A 24233-nucleotide genomic window follows, 5' to 3' on the forward strand; every position below is an offset into this window, starting at 1 on the left:
GTGCGTACGTGCGTGTTGGTGGAATAAGTTTCTGGATTTTATTTTGCAGCAACAGACCGCCAGACAGCCTGCTTTTCCTCTTCCTTCCTCTCTCTCTTTCTCTTACCCTCTCTCTCTCTCTCTCTCTTTCTCTCTCTCTCTCTTGTGGCACTACTTTACTTAATTATAATTTTCATAATTTATCCGCTGCACAACATTTAAATATATCCAGTCCGTTGCCTTCTCTCCTTCTGCTTTGATTTTTCGCGTACTCTCACACTCACACCAAAAAACGCACACACACACACAGAGGCCGAGAGCAGCGGGGCGTACAGCTTTCCTCTCCTCTCTCTACACCCCACAAAATAGTATGCACAATCCTGGAGCAGTTACGCCTTTTTTTCCATTCGCGAAACTCTTTGGCAAAAACAAACAAAAAAAAAAAACACAAATATTCCCAAAATCGCATTTGGCGGGGCTGAGTACAGATTGCGATTTTTTGTGCTGGCACTTAATTGTAGAATTTTGATCGGATTTGATTTTAATTTTGCAATACCAACAAAAAAAAGGTGGAAAATGTATCTAGGCCTCGCTGTGAACCAATTTTATCCGCTCGGCGTTAACGACGACAGCGTCTCGACTCGACTCAACTCAACTCGACTCGACCCGCTCATGGACTCAGCTCGGGCGTGTTTGATTTTTTAGTGGAGACCCGAGAACCAGAGACCGACTAGCACAGTGCCACTTACATCACGAAGCCGCGAAAATTCTGGGTGCGACCAGGACACGAGCGCACTCGAGCCCGAGCCAGACACCGGGCCCGAGCCCGAGCCCGAGCCCGAGACGTCCTTACGGCTCTCGGGCGCTCGAGTGTGGCCATCGTTTGTGTAGAGCTTTTCTCTGTATTGATGGCGGGAGGAGAGACGGGCATCACAGTTGCACAGTTGTTGTAGGTCTCAGTTGGTTGCTCCACCGCTACCTACCACAGCTACTCCACTCCTTCTGTATTGTTGTTGGTGCAGGCTTTAAGCACACGCAAAGCAACGCAACTGTTTCGCTGCTGTGCCGCTGGGTGTGTGTGCGCTTTGTGCACAACCGGGAATCGTTTTGCCTTCCACTGCCAACTTTCTCGCACACAAATCAACATAAATCAGCTAAATCGTCAGGATACAAGCACACCAGCAGCAGCATCAGTAGCAGCACGCATACACATCATACCATGCTCAGTGGCATGGCAGGGATGGGTGGCAGAAGCACTGTATTAGCAGCAACATACGAGGGCCGCTGCAGCTGTTGCTGCAGCTGCAATTTCAGTTGCTTCTTGTTGTTGATAGCAGGGCAGAGTGTATGACTGGTTGGTTGGTGTGGTGGTGGGGTGGTGGGGTGGTTGGTGGTTGGTGGTTGGTGAGGCTTTGCATAGAGTGCATAGAGGGGTCTGCGTTGCATGTATGCGTAGTGCAGTTGATGCTGTGCAAAGCAAATCTGTTTACCCCTGACTGAGCATATTATGGCCGAGTAAACCTCATTTTATTCAGTTGATATTGAACTTTATGTTTGGCACATACATATAAGCCACACACAGCACACATAAAGATATTTGCATTATTGCACACAGGAAATACTAGGAGGTTTTCTTGTTGATTAACTTCATTAGCCCCACAGCGCACATCGGCAAAGATTTGAACTGAAGCGCATCCTATCGGCCATCGCAATGTATCTGTCATAAGCAGTAATGGCTTTTAAAATATATATCGCCAGCCATTAAATAACTTTTCCGCATACAGGACCCAGAGTACGGCACACACAGCCACAGACTGAGGCAGAGAGACAGACAGAAAGAGAGTTAGCACAAAAAACTGGATGTCAAATGAACATCCAGGCGGCCATTTTGTGGCCACAGGACCAACGATGTGGGAATCTGAAGCTCCGACCGGAGAGAGAGATAGAGTCCATTTCCCATCCTTTTGGTTGGCGATGTCAACCAAGTCTTTGACTTTCCGATGCGCACTGCTGATTCTTTTTAATAAGCATACATTTTGGCACGTAAAGCAATATGGATAAGCCGCAGACACACACACACACACACACACATCGTCAGTCATAACCAGGCTAACGCCTAACGCCCCTCCCCCACAGCGCCCCTTGCCGACCTCCGTCTAACCTCTCCCATCGCTCGTACAAGGGCGCAAATTGATTGAGTCTGCCGTTGTCATTTGTCGCTGTGGCGTGGTCCCCCGAAAATTTATGAAAATGAGATGCCACGCAGCGCTTTTCCGCTCTTCCGCTTTTCCGCCTTTCCGCTTTTGGCACGTGTGTGTATGTGGAAATCTGCTCTTGCTTGCTGTTGTATGCTCCTTTGTCTGTGTGTGTGTGCGTGTGAGGCAGGCTGCGTCAAATTAATGAAACACATGCAGAGTCGCATAATTTGTCATTTCGACAAATTTTTGAATTATTTAAACTGAAATCATAACGTCTTGCAGGCACACAAAATGTTCGCTGCGATTTATTCCTCGACTTTCGACGGGGAATGTACATAAATGCTGACTGCTGAATGCTGAATGGTGAATGGTTAACGAATGGTAATGTGAGTGTCAATGTGAGTGCGACTGTGAATGTGACAGGAATGGATGGTGTTTTAAAGACGCCGCATGAAAATGTCAAAGCCAAAAAAAAAAGAATGGCACCCAAGGCACAGCGCACACACAATTTCCATTTCGGATTTTGGCGGCGGCTCATCTCTCTGTGCCCTTGTGTGTGTTCGTGTGTTATTCCATTCTTCGTCTGGGAGCTGTATGCATTATGCACACCCTGCAAAGAGTAGGAGTATTCGTACCTCCGAAATGTTAGTACTGAATCCAATAGCAAGGGATATCCCGCTGGCTGGGCTCCCGTTAACATTGTTGCTTGTTTCCATTTGGTCTCGTGCGCCCCGGAAAATGTTGGCTTTTGGACAAGAGCAAAAACGCCAGAATGGCAGAGCCGAGCAGAGCAGAGTAAAGCTTGGTTGCTTGGCTTAATAGAAACGTAACTGCGTACAATTGCTGGCTGCCATCTAATGGCACACACACACCCATGCATGTTGCTGACAAAATGAAAAAAAAAGGAAAGAAAGAAGAAAATGCTGCCTTATCTCATTTGAATGCGCCTCGAATACTCGAAGAGCGCGTTAGTTGCTGTGCGCTTCCCCCCCCCCATTTTGCGATTTGTTTTTTCTTCTTCTTTTGCCGCTGCCTCTGCTGGCATTTGTTTTCATTCGCAGCTATATTTTGCGCTGTTTTGCATATTTAAGTCATAATCTGTTGTATCGACGCTGCAGAGTCTGAAACGGGGAGCTAAATTATAGCTCTGGTGGTCTGGTGCCCTTTGCCGTTTCCCCCCGAAAATTTTTTCTTTCTGGCTGTGATGTTTATGCCGATGGAGGGCCCCCCCTAAATATGGCATACTAATTGAGCAGATCAAGATGTACGAGGACGGGAAAGGGTACAAGTTTGCCACGCTAACAGATATTAAATATTTCCTAAACCCCTTGACAATATTATTCCTAATTGGGTATCATTCCATATATAGTATATATGTACATATGTAAATATCTCTTTTGAGAAGGGTGGAGTATAGCGTTCCTTTTGTTGAATCTTCATCATTAAGAGAGTGAGCAAGTGCGTGAGTGTAAGACAATTCATTCCGTTTCTTTTCTGCTTTTCTTTTTTTAATACATTTTATTTGACTTTCTCCGGTTTTTTTTTGTCGGAAGGGCAGTGTGCGCGCACTCTCTTGTAGTGCCGTCCCGTGCCATTCTGTTTCGCTTGGCTCTGCCCTGTTCTTTTTTTGGGTCACTTATGCAAACAAAGTTATTAATTACACTTGCTGCTAGTTGGGGCGGCAGCTGCTGTTGCTGGACCAGCCCAGGACCTGGCCCAAGGACAAATTAAGTGGTCACCAGTGCAGAGTGGCATGAAAAGTGGAAAAAAACGTTGAGAATACTGGCCAAAAATGGCAGCGACCGTAGCCATTGGCCATCGACAAATAAAACGTAATGCCCAGTCACAAAATTTGACCTAAAAAGATAAATACTTTTGCAAAAGTTTCGGCTTTGGTTATTCTTGGTTGCTTTTGTTGCCGATTGGCGTGCCACGCGTTGCGTATACGTATACACGTATACGTACACGCCGCCTAGTTTAATTTCTGTTGTGTTGTGTTGTGTTGTAATGTGGCTTGCTGCTCTTCTTTTTTGTTTGTTGTTTATTGTTGCCACCAATTTATGTACCTAAATTGCCTTGGAGCAGAACATTTTACATGGCCATAAATCGCAGACAAAAGCGAAACGAGCAGAGCCACAAAATGCGCTAAAAATATAAATGTAAATAAATAATTTGGACTGCGTCATGTCGGAAATTTTAAGCACATAATTAACCGCTTATTTAACCCTTTTGCTGGCCTCACTGCTGGGTGCTCCTCCTGCTCCTGGTGTGCCAGATTACTCTGCATGGAAAAGCTGCTGGAAGCTGCTGGGGCAAAGACTGTTTCTGTTACTGTTACTGGGACTAAGAGAGTAAGCGGGTAAGGGAGGCAGGCGGAGAGAAGGCCACATGAGAAGCGCTGGAAATTCATTAAAGTTGTCTATGCTCGGGGCGTTCGCAGAACGACAATCGGGGCCAGCCCCGCAACAATGCCCTGACTGGGCCAGTAGGGGCAATGACGACAACGACAATGTTCGAAACAAAAGCGAAACAAAAACACCAACAGCAATGGTAACATCCCTGCGGAAGGGGTAGGGATTGCGGCGGTGGCAAGGGTGTGGGGGGGGGGGGGGGGTTCTCTGGTCATATTTCCATTTGTAAAATAGCAGGAGCGAGGTCTAGAGCTGCGACAGGACACAGTTAGTCCCCTCAAACAGTGGAGCACTGATCGGAATACAAAATGCCAGGAAACAATTTATTTCACCCAAAAAGCAAGCGACTTTTTTGGGGTAATACATATTTTTGCATTTGTTTCCAGAATGTCGTTTGCGTTTGAGTTTTTTCAGAAACAAACGAAATATAATTGAAAAATGTACATGGGATGTGTTGTGTTCCACTGTGCAGCATAAACAATAAATGCGTCCCTCTCTCTCTATCTATCTTTATGCATGTGAGTCCCAACATTCTGCATGGGAAGCATAGAAAGTCGTTGAGTGGGATGGTTTTTGCCTCCTATTTTCCATTTACCCCACCCCTTTTTTCACCTAGATATCCAACATGTGCTGCATATCGCTGTTGTGCCATTTTTTAATGTGGCATACACCTAACTCCGACTGAGGCAGTGCCTAGTGCCCATTGCCCCTTACCATTCCCTTACCAATTCCCAGCAACGTCATCAGCATCGTGATCATCATTATTGTCATCAGGAGAGCATGGCCAGTGCCAGTGCCAGCTGCCGCCGCCTCTTGATGGGTGGGTGTGGCAAGGACATGAACGCCTTTGCGCGCACTTAGCAGCTGGACATAGTGAAAAATGCATGTGCCCAAAGCGAGCGAAAAAAAGCAACAAAAACAACAACATCGAGTGGGAACGTTCTGAGTTGCTGCGGCGACCGCAACTCTACATTTATACCCGACACTTCGTCAGTATGGCTCTCCTCCGGCAGACGCCGCTAATATTAAATGACACGTCTTAGCGTGTCGTCGGGCGTTGCGTAGCCACTGCAAATTGATTTGTTCCTTTTGGCTATAAAAATATCCGATCTGATCTAGATTTTCTCGAATCTTCAATATTGTGGATGTCACAGATTTTCGTCTTTTTTTGGGGCGGAAGATGGTGGGGCAAAACTTTGAAACAAAGTTGTCAAGGTCCAAGCTCTAGCCTTTATAGTCTCTGAGATCTTGGAACTCACATTTTGCAATAGGCAAAGCCGACCATGAAACCTGTGTGTTAGAGAGAGACAGAGGGAGAGACGATGAAATTGTTTTCTTGATTCTGGCTATAATAATTATACGATCTGGTTCAGATTTTTTATTTTAGAAGATATACTCATCCTCAACGGTTCTGCGTTTTCTGTTTTCTCGTACCTTTGAAATTGTGGATGCCACAGACTTTCCCCCTTTGTGGGCGGGGCGAAGTTCTAAAATATAATTGTAACAGTGACATATCACAGAAGTTCGGATATAAAATGTCTTTGCTCTAGCTCTTATAGTCTTTGAGCACTAGGCGCTCATAGGGACAGACAGATGGACAGACAGACAGGGCTCAATGGACTCGGCTATTGATGCTGATCAAGAATATACATATATACTTTATACATTTTTTGCACATCCATATTCACCACAAATCTAATATACCCCTATACTCATTATGAGTATCGGGTATGAAAACTAAGGGAAAATGGATAACAAAAAAATTAAAAAAATACACAGAGAATAGCGAAACACGAAATGTAGACGACAACACTTTTATACCCGATACTCAAAATGAGTATTGGGGTATATTAGATTTGTGGTGAAAACGGATGTGTGTAACGTCCAGAAGGAATCGTTTCCGACCCCATAAAGTATATATATTCTTGATCAGCATCAATAGCCGAGTCCATTGAGCCCTGTCTGTCTGTCCGTCTGTCCGTCCCTATCAGCGCCTATCAATTTCAAAGATACGAGAAAACAGAAAACGCCGAATCGTAAAAGATGATATCTTCTAGAATGCAAAATCTGGACCAGATCGTATAATTATTATAGCCAGAATTAAGAAACAAATTTCATTCTTTCTCGCTCTGTCTCTCTCTAACACACAGGTTTCAAGGTCGGCTTTGCCTATTGCAAAATATGAGTTCAAGGATCTCAGAGACTATAAAAGCTAGAGCAACCAAATGACACAAGCGACATGTTCAGACACGTTTTCTGTGTCTCCCGCACGCACATATTGTCGCTCAATGTAGCCATACTGACTATGTATGGGGTATAAGTGTAGAGTTGCGGTCGCAGCAGCAACTCACAACGTTCCCCCGTCGTTTTTTTAGCTTTGTCAATGAGGCAAAAGATGGCTGCAGAAAAAGAGCGAAAAAAGAGCCAAATAGCAACAAAAAGAAAACTTTTTTACTTTGGCACATTTTCTTTTCGCTCCATCGTTGGATGTTGTCTGTGGATGCGGCGGAATCTGCTGCTGCTGACCCGCCCAGCAATATTCAATTCTGTAATGCGAGACATAAGCACCACAGCAGCAGCAGCCAGCAGGAGACAGCAGGAGGACGAAGCTGATGCTCAGGATGAAAATCAGCAGTAGAAGGTGGAGGTGGCAGCGACAGTTGCCATACAAAAGAGCAGGAAGTGCAAATGTTTCCTTTACTTTTCGCATGTTTCGTCCTTTTGCCTGCTACTAAATTATTACTGTGACCCACACACACACACATAAACACACACACACACATAAACACACAACCAAATAAACAAACAAACAGAGAAGGAGAAACAAGGGACAGAGACAGAGAGTGTACAAACTGGCGCCATCACTGAACTTTCCGCTAGTTTCGCTTTTTGGCATTTTGCATGTTTAAAGTCGTGGCGACAAAAATACCGCCAAAGCCAAAGCCAGATTCCCATTTTCTCTGTTTCTCTGTTTCTCAGTTGCCCAGTTTCTCTTGGATCCCCAAGTCGCATAATGGGGCGCGGCCTCTCCATTGTAGTTGTTGCTTTTGGCCAGCTGACGAGCCATTAGCGTGAAAATTGGCTCTAGACCTGCCGAAAAACTTTCTTCAATGGCTCGGCAGGGGGGAAGCGGGTGGTTGCTGGGTAGAGCTAGGGTACAGGGTGGTCCAATACATAATTTCGACTGTACTGCATGAATTTTTAAACCAAGAAAGCCTCGAAGCGCCACACAGCGCCCAAGCACAGGTAGCGCAAAAAGTAAAAATACGCGCGGCAAGAAGCAGAGCAGAGGAGCAGGGGAGCAGAGGCAGAAGTGGCAACACTTATTAATGTTTGAGCAGGCCGAGCACCAGAGCACTGGAGCACTGGAGCACCGCGCACCGCGCACCGACCGTGTGTCAGCGGCGGTGGCAACGACAACAACAAGAACAACTGTTTGGGGCTTACGGCGCAAGCGTTTACCCGGGAATTTCCTGAAAAAGCTAAGCGAAACTGGGAGAGATGTCGGATGTAGTGTCCCGTCATGTCTCTCTCTCTTAAAAGAGAGAGAGAGAGAGATATGTGTCAAAAGAGAGCGAGAGGATTCTGCTTCTGCTGCACAGCCTCAGCTTTCTGGCTTGGGCTCTCTTTGTTGTGCGTTTTGGCGCTTTTGTGTCTGCCTGATATCGTCACTTTTCCACCACAACCCCCTACACAGCTTCCCAGCCACCACTTCCTCAACCCCTTAACAGCAGCATCTCTTCTCTTTCCTTCTCGCTCTATCTCTCTCTCTCACTCTGCCTCTCCGTGTGTGTGTCGCTCTCTGTTTGCTTTGTAGATTTCCATCTTTTCATGTGTGTGTTTGTTTGTTTGTGTGCATTTTCCTTACACCTTACGACCAAACAATTTCCCACGCACCACGCACTCAACTTAATTTTTGTTGCAACATTATATTTTCGCTGTCAGCAGGCAGGCAGTCAGTCGTGAGGTTGAACCACCCCTGACACCCCTTGCCACTCCCCCACCCTTTTCGAATTGCGTGTGCCTTGCGCTTAATCTGAGGTTAAATACATGTGTTAGTTTTTGCTGGGCTGCTGTTGGGGCGGGAATATAACGGAGGCGGAGGCGGAGGATGAAGGATGGAGGATGCAGGAGGCCTCCTCCGCTGTTGTTTCTTCTGTTGTTTCAGTGGTTGCCATTTTTATTTTAACTGTTATTGTATGAGTATGTATGCGTGTCGCCCTGTCTGTCTCTGCGTGTCTGTCTCTGCGTGTCTGTGTGTGTGCGCCATTTTCATTTTATATGCTGCTTAGCTTTCAGTGCGTGACCTTTTCTTTCATTTTTACATTCACATTCACCAACATCCTTATTGTTGTTGCTGCTGCGTCTCTTTTTGTTTTGCCTCCTTTTTTCTGCTTTGTTTTTTTGGGGTTCCAAAAACGGCTGTATGTATGTGTCTGTGTGTGTGAGCATAATATTTTCCTTCTTTTTTTGCGCCTCATTGCAGGCGAACCACAAAATCTGCTTTTGTATATTCGGCGTCTTTGAAGCGGCAACAGCAGCAGCAGCAGCAGCCGCCAAGATTTTATACAAATTAGCATAATGGATTTTTCTTCTTTCTTTTTTCTTCTTTTTTTTTGTCAAAGCGGCGTCGCCTTGGCTTTTGTAAAATCAACACCGGCCGCTCCTTCCACCGCCTTTCCTGCTTTAAGGGGGGGGGGGGGGGGGGGAGTGCCTTCTCGCTTTGGGTTCCATGTAATTTGCGGTTTTGCGTCCCTAATCACGATATGCATTCACATTTGCCTAATCATTTGGCTTAATTAATTGGCCAGGTGGAAGCGGCAGGCGGGCAGAAGGAAGCAGCTGTACCGTTAACGTTTTTATTTGAATTATTTTTTTGTTTTGTTGGGGGATGTGGGGAGAATGGTTAAAGCGGCGGAAGACGTTACATTTTAATTTATTAAAATCAAAATATTTGAGTTTTGATTTGCGATTGAATCGACCGCAGTTCAATTAGTCTAATGCGGTCTCGGTCTTCTTTTTGGTTCCATGGTTTTTTTGCTTTTCAATGCCCCCCCCCGCCCGGCTCTTTGGTAAAATTAAAAAAAAGTACCTAAAAACTAACAGCGCAAAAAAACCCTATTTGCATTGAAGCCACTATGATAACAGCAAAATAATTCTTTGGCTACCCACTTTAGTGGAAATTTATGCAAAATGGTGGCTTTTTTCATTAGTCGTGCATTCCGCCCCCACCTCCTCTGCCGAGTCTTCCACCTGTCGGCTATAAATTCTCATTAATAAATCAAGTGAAAAATCAAAAGTGTCTCATAATAAAAACTAATATATGGCTGTGTAAACACACGCACACACACAAGGGAGATATCAAGCAAACGCATTGTTGTACAGGTGCGAAAAACATGGGAGAGCGCGCTCGCGGGAGAGTGCTTTCGCTGGCTCTCTCTCCGTCACTCTCTCTCTCTTTTGTGTCGCTCTTTCACTCTCTTAGAGAGGGTCTGCACAGCATCGCTTCGCATCTGTGGGCCGATATAATCAGATTGGAGCTTTCTTAAACTGATAGCTGCAAATGGGAGAGAACAGACAGATAGAGCAGCTCTCTGTCTCTCTCGGTTCTCGCCAGGTTAGCGGCCCTTGCACGCGATGTTGTGTTTGAGTTATGACGTCATTAAAGCGCACAGCCTCACCTTGTTCAAACATGAAATAGCAGAACAGGCCACACAGCCTCGCGTCCGTCCACCTTCTGGCATCTGTGAGATGTCACCGTCGCTGTTGCTCCTGGACTGCTTGTCGCTGCTTTTGTTTGCTTGTGAAAACCCCGTAACTCTATGCCTCCTATGTATTGTGCTTGTCTGTGTGTATTTGTGTGAATTATTTGCGCGTTTTTACTCATATTTCCAGGCATTTTATCACTTTTGTGAGCGAAAACATAAGCATACTTTTTGGGACTACGGGGTATGCGTGCTTGGGACCGTTTGTCATGCATTTTTCATATCCACAGCACATACACACAGACACACACAGAAAATGTCAACGTCGCCACTTGAACAACAATAACAGCTCCACTGCCATTCAAATATCCTCCATCTCTCCCCTCTCTGTCTCTTTGCCACTCTCTAGCTCTCCCGCTCTCCCGCTCTCCCGCTCTCTCGTCTCTCGGTCTCTGTGGCTGTGTCATTTTGACATTTGTTTGCATATTTATGTCAGTCACTTGGTCGCTAGGTTGCCCATCTCTTCGCATCCTATTCTTACTTCTACTCCTACTTCTCCTCTGGCCTACGTTTTAGTCCCCGTCCCAGTCGCTTCTCCAGCTGTGGCTTTGGCTTCAGTTCACTTCATTTCACATCTCGCAGTTGCAGTCGCCGCCGCTTTTCCTTTTCAGTGTTTGTCTGCCATTCACTCTCGCTGCCTGTTGGCTGTCTTCACTGGGCTTCTGTTCTGGTTGTTCAGCTCCTGGTCCCTGGTCCTTTGTGTTTGCCTGCCTTCAGTTTGCCCAGCAACAGCAAGGCCATCACACACATCTCACACCCTGGATGATAGTTTTATATTGCAGCATGCACTCCAGTTCAGTCCAGTCTAGGTCCAGTCCAGTCAAGTCCAGCCTTCAGTCATTCAGCTTTAGGTGTGGGCGTTGTCTGATCTTTCATCATCGTCAGAGTCAGATGATCAGTCCTTCCATGGCTTGGTGTCTGAGTATTGGACAGTTTTATGGGGGTCGGGCTCCACACATGTCTACACATTTACTCGTATGTATGTCCATTACGGGGGCATGCATTATATAGGCCCCGCATGTGCGCTCTTAAAACTTTATTATGTACCTGCCTGCTTGCCGTATCGTATTCTTCCTTCTAACCCCCTCACTGACTGACTTCTGACTTTATCTCTAATAAAACTGATTTCAGCGATTTGCTCTCTTTGTTTTATTCAAAATGAGCGTCACTTCCGGCTTCATTGCGCCACACGGAGCGGGGCAGCTGGCAGTGCTAGTTGTCAAAGCTCATTTCCAGACCGAAAATAGTTTTGTGCCATGCAAATCGGATAGAGAGAAAAGCGGAACAGCAGCAGCAGAAGCTATTAATAAACCTGTGTCAAACTTTTATGAACTCAACTCGAGAAAGCAACTTTTTTTGCGATTTCATTTGGGGTTGGTTAGGATAGCCATTCCATGGGCGTTCTTTCGCCTTCCATCACACATCAAGTAGCCGCACTGTGGGATCCCTTGCGTAAAGCAGAACTAATCCATTTTTGGACTCAATCTAATATCAAAAAGTGTTTTCAAAAGATACCCCGCTCTGCCATAAATATAAAGTAGCCTCAGCCATCCATCCTATTTCGGAATGAAAGAGCCATCAATTGAGATAAATTAAATGATATTTAAGTATGCAAATTTCAAACAAATAAAGTGGTTTGCTCTTCGGCCTTTAATATTTATTCAGAATTTTCCATTTTCCTTCCACAATTTGTGGCTATAAATAACCCTACGACGTTGATGGGTTTATTAACATTATGCCACTGTCTCCCTCTCTCTCTATCTCTCTCTCTCTCTCTCTCTCTCGCCCAGTGCTACTCGGGCTTTTATGAACTATTTTTCCAAAGCTGCTTAAAACTGCAACAAAAGCGGCAACAGCAACAGGAGCCCAAAGCGATAGCAGTTACAAGAGTTACAACAAAGCCGAGAAAAGTTATGTGCCTAAAATAAATAAATAAATAAAATTCATAAGCGCCAGCACCAAGTGATGGGATGGGCACAGGGGAAGTAGGCCAGAGAGAGGGGATGCCAGAGCGTTGCGTCTGGGGCCGCATGCGTTAACCTTTGGCATTTTTAATTAAACGAACAGGGCATAAAATATCGACACTTAATTTGCAAAACCAAAAAAAAACAACAACGAAAAAAATGATGGCAGGTAGAAAATTAAGCGGCTAGCTGCAAAAAAAAACCAATCCACAAACGTAGCCAGAAATTTCGTTGCCAAAAAAGGGGAAAATCATATTTTTTCGTTTCATTTGGGGATACAAATGGAATGGAGGGCCCACTCTATGTCCTGTGGAAAGTTAAAGTTGCTTTTGTGTTGTTCCTTTTAGTTTTAATTATTGAAGCTCAGCTCTTGAGTGTCGTGTTAGATAGCCTCCCCTGCCCCCATTGGGGAACCCTTCATCAGACTACGCCGTTGTGGCCCGACCAGGCCATAAAACAGCTGGCAGCAGCCGAGGCGATTTAACGAACCGCACCGAGAGCAGCCGAGTGTGTTGTATTGCATTAAGGGTGAGGTGAGATGAGGCTCCTGGCCCACGACCCACGATGATGATGACGACGACGACGAAAATTACGAGGAGGAGGAGTCCACCAACGGCAACAGCAACGGCAACGGCAACGGCAAATGAACGAGCCTATTACCAGCAACAAGGACGACAGAAAATGATTACAGAAACAACAAGAACATCAGCAGCAGCAGAAGCAGCAGAAGCAGCAGCAGCAGAAACAGGTAATGTACGGGGATTGAGGAGTGGAGCCAAAGCTGCGTCGAGCTCTTAATTAAGAACTCATGTTAATTGTAATTATTTGGCACATGAAATTTTTATTAATTTATGCCGCTCGCAACAGCAAAACCAACAGCAACAAAGGTGTAAGCCTGTACATAGTTTGCCGCTACTGCCACCGCTTCTGCCTCCGCTGTTGCTGCTGCTGGTTCTGCTGATGTTCCATGCCGCTGTAGTGTTAATGATGATGCGGCTGCTTCGTATACCGGTCTGAGGTGTGTGTGTGTAACACTATAATGGCCCTGGCCCAGGACGAGCCAGGACCTGGAGCTGAAATATAAAACGAGCAAATGATGAGGCTGCTGCTGCCTGACAGCCGCAGCCTTAGCCACAGCGACATCATGTGGGGCCGGGCCGCCTGGTGTACGCGCTCATAAGTATGCTACACGTTAAGCACACATACACCGCTATACACCCACGCACGGGCATCGTATCTGTTTGTGTGTGTGTGTGTGTGTGTGTGTGTTTGTATGTGTATGAGTATAGTGCAGATCTCTGCAGATTATGGGCGTTGACAGCGTTGCCAGATGCGAGTGCCCCTGAATGCTCTTACTGTTTACTTCCAGAAATTCAGTAAGGCCACCTTTGACCTTCATCCCAAAAACGGTTCCAATATTAAAAGCATTTTCAAATCACTGGGAGATAGAGTGGAAATATTTCAAAATAATTCAGCTTAAGGCACAGCATCTCTAATGTATCCATTTGCATTTAATCACTTTCAATTAAGTAGAGATACAGATTCTGATACGGATACAGGATACCGAGTGAGTAAGAGAGATAGAGGATTGAAACATGTTGAAGGCATTTTTTCGTTTCTCAGCAAACTGACACATTGCTGGAATATTAAAAATAGACGAGCACCGACACCCGATAGCAGATAGCAGATAGCAGACTCCCGGGCTCCCATGGACACCCGGACACCTAAGCACCCGACAACAACAAAAATGAGAGAGTAATAACTAGGAGTAGCGGTCAGGTTGGCAGGGGCTTCCCCAATGCTAGCCGCTGAGCTCCAGGGAGAAACAAAAACGAGGGGAGCGTTGTGAGTTGCTGCTGCGACCGCAACTCTACATTTATACCCCATACATAGTCAGTATGGCTACATTCAGCGACATTGCAATGTGTGCGTGCGGGAGAGACAGAAAACGTGTTTGAACGTGTCGTCGGGCGCTGCGGAGCCACTGCAAATTGATTTGTTCCTTTTGGCTATGGAAATGATCCGATCTGATCCAGATTCGGAAATCTGGTAGATATGGTCATTTTCTATGATTTTAAATACACTTGCAACAGCGACACATCACAGGAATCTGGATACAAAATGTCGTTGCACTAGCTCTTATAGTCTCTGAGCAATGGGCGCTGATAGGGACGGACAGACGGACAGGCAGACAGGGCTCAATCGACTCGGCTATTGGTGCTGATCAAGAATATATATAGTTTATGCGGTCGGAAACGCTTCCTTCTGGACGTTACACACATCCACTTTCACCACAAATCTAATATACCCCTACGCTCATTTTGAGTATCGGGTATAAAAAACAAATGGGGGAAAACGGATGGCAAAAAGGCAGGAAAAGCGGGAAAAGAAGAGAACGAAGCAGAGAACCCTGCTCAACTCAACTCAACTCAACTCAACTCAACTCAACTGAACTCGACTCTCGACTCAACCCCTAGTGAGTTGTTATATCGTGGGGCTACGTTTGAAGAATTTATAAATATTTTATTAAACTGTGAGCTGCTTTGGCAAGTTTTAGTGAGCGTGCGGGGATTTGCCTATGCTGGGATGATGATAGGACTCTCAATCTCTCCAACCACCATCGTCCCATGCTCGACATCTTCCACATCCCTCTTCCTTTCCTCAACCCAAAACGTTGATAATAAAAGCAAGCTGCAAAAGAGAGAAACCGAGCAATGGAAGAATGGGAGCAAGCTTTGATTGATTGATGGCTGAATGAGATTCTGGTTGGCCCCATTTCATTGCGTAGTCATCATAAACTCACGAGCCACATTTTCTACATGTAATTGTTATTTTTTAGCGCCGGCTTAGCTTTGTTAATTGTGGCAGCCCAGAGAGAGAGCCAGACAGACAGACAGAGAGACAGACAGACAAGCAGAGAGTTAGAAAAAGAATGCCACATGTGTAGCACATGGAGCAAGCGGAAATGGAATTTTGCAGGGACACGAACACGTTTCCGCTGGCTGTCTCTGATCATTTTCACTGATTAAACTAGAGGCAGCCTCTGCAGTGGCACGCTATGGCAGTGGCAGTGGCAGTGGCAGTGGCAGTGGCAGTGGCAGCTCAAATGCCCCCTAACTGGATTAGTATTTCACAAGTAAATTGAGTGACAAAGGTTGACAGTTGCTGCAAACACAGAGATACAGGGAGACCCCAGAGAGTCACAGAGGCGGGGGAGGAGGAGAGGAGTGGAGAGGAGAGGAGAGGAGAGGAGAGGAGAGAAGAGGGCACACAACCAGCCGCCTTTTCCATTTTTCTCGAGTTGTATTTAAATTTCATGCTCTTTGCATTTTTAGAGGATATAACACAAGCATATACAAATATTTGACGATTATATTGATAGCCCACACACACACACTCAGAATGGATGCTTCGACTGATTGCTCTGAATGAATGCTTCAAGCACTCTCTCGTGGGGAGGGCAAACATTTGAGTGCTGTTGCCGCCATGTGATAATGATGATGTGTAATGCTGATGCCAGATAATTTATGATATTTTTCCAAGGGCTAAAAATAAAATAAATTTATTTGCATAGCCCGCAACACAAAGAAAAATGCAGTGATAGATAGACAGACAGATAGAGATAGTGCATCAATATCTCCATTAATATGGAAATGAAATGAAATTTGTACACACACAAACACAAACATAAACATGCATACACGAATATACGAAAAATTGCAAAATGCATACGGTTTTTTCTGATTGAGATACAGAGATAGAGATTCGAATACGGTCTGATGCATATGCCAAATCAAGGCTGAATATGCAGTTTCCTGACGATTTTTGCTTTTCCCTCGCTTAAATTTTAGATGACATTTCTAAGCGAATTCTCTCTCACCTCACCTCACCTCACCTCACCCTCTCTCTTTCTTTTTGCATCCATCCAGCCATCCATTCATTATTGGTGCTGTTTTTGTTGGTGCCTGCTACTGCCAATGCCATTGCCACTGTTTGCTGTTGCAGTTTCGAATTTCATTACAATTTTTCTTTTGTTTTGGCCCGCGCCGTGTGCAGAGAGGAAATTGCAAAGCACCCTCCATCGCCCTCTCTCCCTCTTCATCTCTCCATCATCGAAACGAAAAGCAAGCAAATAGTAAATGAAACTGCTAAACGACTGAAGAGCAAAGGGAGGAAGTCCGGGTCCGCGTCCGGGCTCTGCTCAGTGCGGGGGAGGAGAGGAGTTGGAGAGGTGTGAGAGTTGCATTTTGAGCGACTGGCTGGCAGCTCTAGCCTGCGCTCCTGCATACTGCGGCTTTGGTTGTGGCATCAATGGCAGCTTGATAAATGAAACTTTTCAATTAGTGCCAAAAACAACAGCAAAGACCAACAAAAAAGAAACAAAAAAAACCAAGAAAAAGCTACGTCAAAGACTAGCCTCTAATGATTTTCCAGCATGGCGGCGGCACTGGGCGTGGCCCTGCATCAATAGTTTTGCCCTGAGGCCTTGGTGCTGCCTGCTGGCTGGCAATCATTTTTGTCCCGGCACGTATGCATTTTTAATACGTGTCGCGGATGACTGTACATAGTACTGTATCTACATGGAGTGAATCTCAACCAGAGTCCTTTTTGATCGAAGGAATTGCTTCTGTGATAAATGGGAGTTTGGAGGCTTCTTCGTTTCCACGATACAGTACAAGTCATCTACATTAACTTTACTGAATGGTTGATATTTTGGCTCTCAAAGCTTAGCGGAAGCTTGGATCAGTGAAGTTATTCCTCTCAGCTTTTTCTCTTTCGACCAAATAAGGTTATTTTTTTAGAACTGAACTATTTTATGCCAAAAGTAACAGTATATTAAAGCTTTAGAACATTTTGCATTGAAAGCTCAAAAGTTATTCACGGCAGCTTCGCATGAAAGCGTCACGTTTTTGTGTAAGCTTTGTGGCCGACAATAAGCTTTCAAAGAAAATGGCTTTCAAAAACTATAAGAGCTTGAGCAAGCACATTTTGTATCCAAACTATTGCGATACTGTTGTAATACTTTGGCAGTCCCACATTTACAAGTCTATTTCAGAACTTCGCCCCGCCTCCTTCCGCCCCCCATCAAAGACGAAAATCTGTGGCATCCACAATTTCAAAGATACGAGAAAACAAAAAACCCAGAATCGGAGAGAATGACTATATCTCCTAGACTGTAGAATCTGAGTTTGAATTATGGCCAGAATGATGAACAAAATTTCATTCTCGCTCGCTCTGTCTCTCTCTAACACACTAGTTTCATGGTCGGCTTTGCCTATCGCTAAAAGTGAGCGCCTAGATCTCAGAGACTATAAGAGCTAGAGCAACCAAATTTGGTATCCGCACTGCTGTGATATCGAACCTGCACAAGTGTATTTAAATTATTATTACAGCCAAAAGTAACAAATCAATTTTCGCTACGCAGTGCCCGACGACACGTTCAGACTGATTTTCTGTCTCTCTCGCACACACCTTTTGTCGCTCAATGTAGACATACTGACTATGTATGGGGTAAAGGTGTAGAGTTGCGGTCGCAATCAATTTTTGGCCACTTTCTACCCAAATCTGTTGAGTGTCAGAAATTTGGCACTCTTAATTTAAATATTTGACTTTAATTCCGCTAGATCGGCCGTTTCACCCACTGGCTTCTTACGCCCCACTAAGGACGAAAAAATACGATATAAAGCAGAATCAGATCAAAGGAAACTATCTACCAGATTGCTAGATCTGGATCAGATCATCATTACAGCCAGAAGGAACAAATGAAATTACTTATTCAATCTCATTCTCACACACTCACATTTTCTCGGGCGGTGTGCGACATTTGGCGGTGGGGAGGGAGATTGTAAACAGACAGAGCCACTGACAGAGTGTCGGGTGTAAATGTAGAGCCGCGGCCCTTGCCTCTGTTCAAAATGTTTCTGATCTTTTGATATGCGAAACTGAAAAATGCTCAAATGATATTTGCACTGAAAGCTCACCTCATTGAAAGTTGTCCGTTGTAACTTCAGATAAAAGCGTTAGATTTTTGTATAAGCTTTTAAAGAAATTGGCTTCCAAATTTCCTTAAAGTTAAATTTCGCTCTATTATATAAAAAAGTTTTGGGTCGTCGTCGTCTTATACTTTTATCGGCACAAGCAAGTAAAGCAAGTGTGCCGGAGTTTGGCGCACGAGCGAAGCGAATCATTCCTCGGTATGCCTAATAGTTCACTCCGCTGAACTTTTTGTTGGATTCTATGTAAACGATTCACTGGATCTATAATTTTTAAATTGAAGTAAAAGATCCACAGGCTCCATGACAGAAAAGGATACAAAAAACTTAAGAAACGCTCTAACTTATGGCACAATAGCCAAAAATTCCAATCAAGAAAAGGACTTTTCCAGGTCTGTGAAAGATAAAAATAGAGCTTAAGCTATTTAGGAAACGGCTTAACCTTTGTATTCCATGAAGATCTCTTCCTTTCCATGAACTAAAGTACATTTACAGCCCCAACATCGACCTTTTCGATGTCCATCGTTCTCTATATTGAAACTGCATTACTTTTGGCCTTGTTTAAGTCGTCAGCTTGACCTAACCCTTGGCCCTTGTCTGGGTTCAAATGCCTGCAGTTTGTTTTTATAAAATTAAAAACTTTTCCAGCTGAAATCTTCGGGCACGCAGCCCAGCAAAAGCAAGAGAGGGCGAAACGTGTTTTATCTGCAACAATTGCTTGTTGATTTGGGCCCCTATCCGCCCTCTTCCTCCCCAGCCTGTTAGAACTAAAACTTTTGGCATAGATTGTGCTGACCCCGAGTACGAGCGACCGCCGGACCCCATGGACCCCCTAGACCAAGGGAACACCCAGACAGACTGCCTGGCAAAGACAATTTACGGCCACGACGACAGTTTTCTACAAATTATCGTGTGACAAAAAAAGAAAGAAAGTAAAGCCAGGCGAGACAAGGTGAAGAAATTGCAGATAGATGGAAAAGCTGTAGACAAGAAAGTTTTGCGGCCAGCGCTCGGTTTGATAAGAAATAATTTATTTGCGGTCACTTGCGAGGTGTGTCTGTCGGCAGGTGGGTGCAACGGATTTAAAAATTATCAGAATTGAGCACGGAACGGAAGCAGTTTTAGGTGTGCCATAAAAAATTACATTTTATTTTTTATTATTATTGAATACTCGAACACAGGGGCCAACAGTGGGTAGAGGGTCATATAAATGTGCCTCCAAAGACTGTGTGTGTGTCCCAAAAAAAGTGTTGTATAAAATACGAGTGTAAAATGAAGTATAAATGCTTTAAAGGAAGAAAATTTCATGCGATCCGTGTATGATTTTAATTTTTTTCACAGCCCTTGCATTGCCCGGCAGCAAGTTTAAATTACATTTTTCTGATTTATAAAAAGAACTGTGGTAGGAGAGCATTTTGCATGGACGAGGGACAGGACAAGCACTGTGGCTAGGGGTTAGGGCAGGGGCAGCGACAAGGGCATGGCTGGTCCAAGCACATTCCGCATTTCACATTTCAACTTTTTCATTTATCAGCCTTTTGGCTTTTAAATGTCCCCAACGCTGCTGTCACTGTCTGACTTTTGACTGTCCAGTTTTCGTTTTCAGCTTGGCTTTATTTCTCCTCCTATATGTGTGTACGTTTTTTTCGTTGGATTTAGGGCAGGACTTACACACATACATACACATGGACAGACACATGGACATACATGAAGTGGATACGCCCCCAGCTAGTAGTGCCCGCTGCCTTTACCGCTTCCATGTACTTAGCCGAGGAGAGACAGCAACAGGCAAACGGAGTCTCAGACTTGGAATTCATGTGTGCGCGTCCCTGTACTCCTGCCACTCCTGTGCGAGTATGTGTATGTGTGCCATGTCACATGAAAGCCACAAGGTTGTACGCCAGTCGACAGTCGCCGTGACATTTCAAATTTACGGACTATGACAAAGTGAGTTAAATGCATTTTGAGAAGTACTCTCAGCCCATCCCATTCCATCCCATCCACATAACTTTGGAAAAGAGCTGAAAAGAAAATACCCCCAAAACGAAACAAACAATAAACACAAAAAAGAAAGAAAGCGAATCTTATTCAAGGCAAAAGCCAGCATGTGCAGCAATCTGCCCTTTTGATGTCTGCCGGGTTCACTCTGCCGTCTATACACATATACCTACTATTTTTCTATATATATATATATATATATATATATATATATTTAAAGATCATGTACTTACTAAAATTACAACTTACACACACTAGAACTGGCATTAGAAGAGGCAGCAGCACTGTGCGGGGGGGCAAGTGTTTATGCACTTCGATTGCATGTCTTTGGGCCCGATGCGGCTCCAATAACCAAGTTTCCATCCTCAGACTTTGCTGCTGCTGCTGCTGCTGCTGCTGCTGTTCCCTGTTCCCTGTTGTTGCTGTTATTTGCAAAAGTTATTCATACGCCACGTTGACAATAGTAGAAAATGCAATTTATGTTGGAAAAACATTGCGTAAGTGCATCTGAGGCGAAATTCAAGTAGCTGCCAGAGCCCCACAGACAACAGCAGCAGAAGCTGGAGTAGGAGCGGCTGGGTTCTGAAGCTGAAGCTGTTAGAGGATAGACCCACCCAGTGTCAGGCCGGCACATGCAAAAGGCTCAGGCGGTGGCAGGCAGTCATGTAAAAGCGTTGCCATATAAAACATCTAGAAATTCCAATAAAATTTTCATGCAATTTTCCTCATACTCATACTTGTAGCCGCTTTCACATGCAGAGTGAGCTGTTCTCCACCCATGCCCGTACCCACGACCCATCTTATGCTGCTCCTTGCTGCCTGCTGGCTGGCTGGCTGGCTGGCTCGCTGTCTGGCTGGCTCTTAGAGGCGCCCTGGCCAACTCATGGCTTATGCCGCCCTCAGCTCTCAGCAGACGAGAGTATTGCTACTACTACTACTACTACTTATACGTGTACGTATACGGGTACGTGTATGTGGGTGTTTGTGGCAAATGCATATCTTAGACACTCAATAAGTAAAATAAACAATGCCAAGAAAGTGCCAAAATCAATTTGCTTTCTAAATGTCAGCCAGTGTGGAAGTGCACTCATGCTGTGGGTAGGTCTCCCAGCCAGAGACAATCATTTGGGCCAAGGCCACAGATAAAACCAAACTGAAATGCTGCTGCTGCTGCTGCTGCTGCCACCTGGCCATAAATAACAAATTAATTGTGTATCACATAACCTTTGATACGAGTACCAAGTAACCCTCCCCCCCTGCCCCACAAATCGATGCCCAATTTAAGCAGCCACAATTTAAGCTCCCATTTTTGCAGACCAGAATTGACAATTTATGCAGATTGATGTTGTAGCAAATAAACTGTAATATATCTGCCCAATTTTGTTATAGTTACTTTTTTTTTGTGCAAATCTTTTGATGTGGCTGCCACATTAAGATTTGTGTATAAAGTTGATTGAAGCGGGGCGCACCGAGTCGGGCCGAGGCGAGAGCGGCTGGTCAGGCCAATTTAGCAACGCTTAGCCACACAAGATGGGAGGCGGGGGCAAGGCGTCACTGGGGTGGGGTGTCCATCTGAAGGATGGACAAATTTCATTGGACGTGGCGAAAAATTTCATTTAAAATATATTTTGCACACATCACACACAAGTGCGGGCAGCGCGCTGAAAGTGTAATTTATGCGTCTTCACACAGATACTCAAATACATACATAGATACACACACACACATACACAGCTACACACACAGCTACACAGCAGCTATACTCGGCTACACATTTAGTGAAAATGTGTAATGTTGACCCGACGGCAGGCAAAGGACTGGGACTGGGGTTGGGGTTGGTGCTGGGGCCGAAACTGGGGCTGTCAGGCTGGGGGGCCCTGGCGCGAGCTCTGGATAGCTCTGGATGTCCTGCCAGCCATTGCTCGACGCTTTTCATTTTTCTGTTTTGGGCTAAAATACCAAATTACGACATAAATAATGCATAGATAACGAAATTTATTACATTTCATGTATCAGGCAGGCAGGCAGGCTGGCAGGCAGGCTGGCAGGCAGGCTGGCAGGCAGGCTGGATTGCCGACAGTCGTGTCGACCAGTACCCAGGACTCTGGGACTTTGGACAGGCCTGAACTAGCCACGTCTGGCCCAGCCCTCACCCGGAAAAAGTTTCACATCAAACAGCCGGGAAATGCCAGAGCTGCTGTAAATGTTTGAGCAGAGCGGGGGACAGAGACAGGGAAAGGGACATTGTCGTCCTGGGCGTCGCCTTCTTAATTTATGGCTCATGTTAGTTTCTCTGATTTGCCAGCAAAAGTTTATCGTATGGCCATTTCGCTATTGTTGCTGCTGCTGTTTGCCGTTGCAGGCAGTGGCCCCTGAAATTTAAAAATGTAATTGTTACAGGCATTAATCGACTTTGAGGCCACAGCGTGCCATATCTAAGCTCCCCCGCCCCCGCCCCCCACACACTCACATTACTCGTACAATGAAAATTCATATATTCAAATTTCAATGGAATTACTCCTCCGAGCAAGAGCCAAAACTGTAGCTGTAGCTGTAGCTGTAGCTATAGTGGCAGTCCCTCCCTCACCATCATCATGAGATATGCTTGTTTATGCTATAAAAATTAAGTTAAATGCAAAACTTTTTTGCGGTTCGGCGCTTGGCAGGCCACGTCGCTCTCGTCTATAGCTTCAGCTTTCAGCTTCACTTGATGTGGATGCGGATCTAGATGCGGATGCGGATGCGGATGTCTTGCTCATATCGCTGCCAGTTGCTTATAATTGCATTTGCATATTATTTCCCTTTTATTGCACATGTCGACCGACTTGACATGCCATCACTTCTGGCACTGGAGCTGGCACTGGAGCTAAAGCTGGAGCTGGGGCTAGAGAGGAGCCCCCCAGTGGTTGAAACCCTTAAACCATTTATTTTTTTTTTACTCTTTTTTTCCCCCACCACCGCTTACCCGCTTTCCCACTGGCTGCTTGGCGCTACTTGGACTGCCATTTTTTTCCGTAAAAATATTTTATAAAATGCTGGCACGCTTCCGGCAACAGCAACAACACAGAAAAAGAGTTAAAAGTTAAGCGTTGCCTGGTGCGAAAAAAAATTATACCAAAATAATTTGCATATAAATTATGATTGAAGGAGTTGTGGTCGGAAGGGAAGGGGGGGGGGGGGGGGAGGGGGACTTAAGCCAGGACCAAAGGTGTCAAGCTGAGTGAAGGCAGGAGCGATAAAGGGCTTAACGCTTCCCCAAAAACCTAATCAATTGTGATGCCTGCCCATCACCGAGCGAATATTGCAATAAATACGAGCATCCTCAAAGAGCATTTGAGACGCATCTCAGCTGTAGTGTCAATAGCGCAAGAGTCCCCCCAAAAAGGCACTGCCAGACAGCCAGAAAACGGTTTCAGTTTCAGTTCCAGTTCCAGTTCCAGTTTCCATTCCAATTTCCTGCACACTTGTCAGCATCTCAGCATCTCAGCATCAGCATCACATTGCATTGCATGGCAATCCTCGTCCGCAGGTAAACAATGCTAATGCATACTTTGGCTTAGGACTTTTCTTTGAAGAGACAGAGAGAGAGAGAGAGAGAGAGGGAGAGAGAGAGGAAGATAGTGTACGTGAAACGTGGCAGTGGTGGATATGGCAGAGGGCTGCACTTCCGGCACGCATGAGATGGCGGACTTATGTCGCTGCTCGTCAGCGTCAAGAATCTGAAGATTGAAGATTGGACTGGGGGATTGCGATTGGGATTGCGTTTGGTAGGGAGGTGGTGTGGTGTAGAGTACAGTGGCGTGGAGGGATAAACGGTGCACGTGTTTTCCATTTTAGGGCTCTGAAATCAAATCTAAAATGAATTTACCTTTGTTGATTTGCGACGACTTTTGCATTTTGGCTTATTATACAAACACAGATACAA

General features: G+C 45.2%; 1 protein-coding gene across 14 annotated transcripts in view; it reads right to left on the reverse strand.

Annotated features, from left to right (window-relative positions):
• Positions 1–731, reverse strand: part of Rdl (Resistant to dieldrin) — a 36364-nt gene extending 35633 nt beyond the window's left edge. For 3 of the 14 annotated variants that reach the window (XM_033385435.1, XM_033385442.1, XM_033385443.1), the window contains exon 1: positions 536–725. The gene's annotated coding sequence lies outside the window, so the exon portion shown is untranslated. Of the gene's footprint in view, positions 1–535 lie in introns of all 14 variants that reach the window. The other 11 variants (XM_033385440.1, XM_033385448.1, XM_033385439.1 and 8 more) reach the window with 7 other exon arrangements.
• Between the last annotated feature and the right edge of the window lie 23502 nt (positions 732–24233).

This window comes from Drosophila pseudoobscura, chromosome X (assembly GCF_009870125.1).
Source record: "Drosophila pseudoobscura strain MV-25-SWS-2005 chromosome X, UCI_Dpse_MV25, whole genome shotgun sequence".
NCBI classification, from domain to species: domain Eukaryota; kingdom Metazoa; phylum Arthropoda; class Insecta; order Diptera; family Drosophilidae; genus Drosophila; species Drosophila pseudoobscura.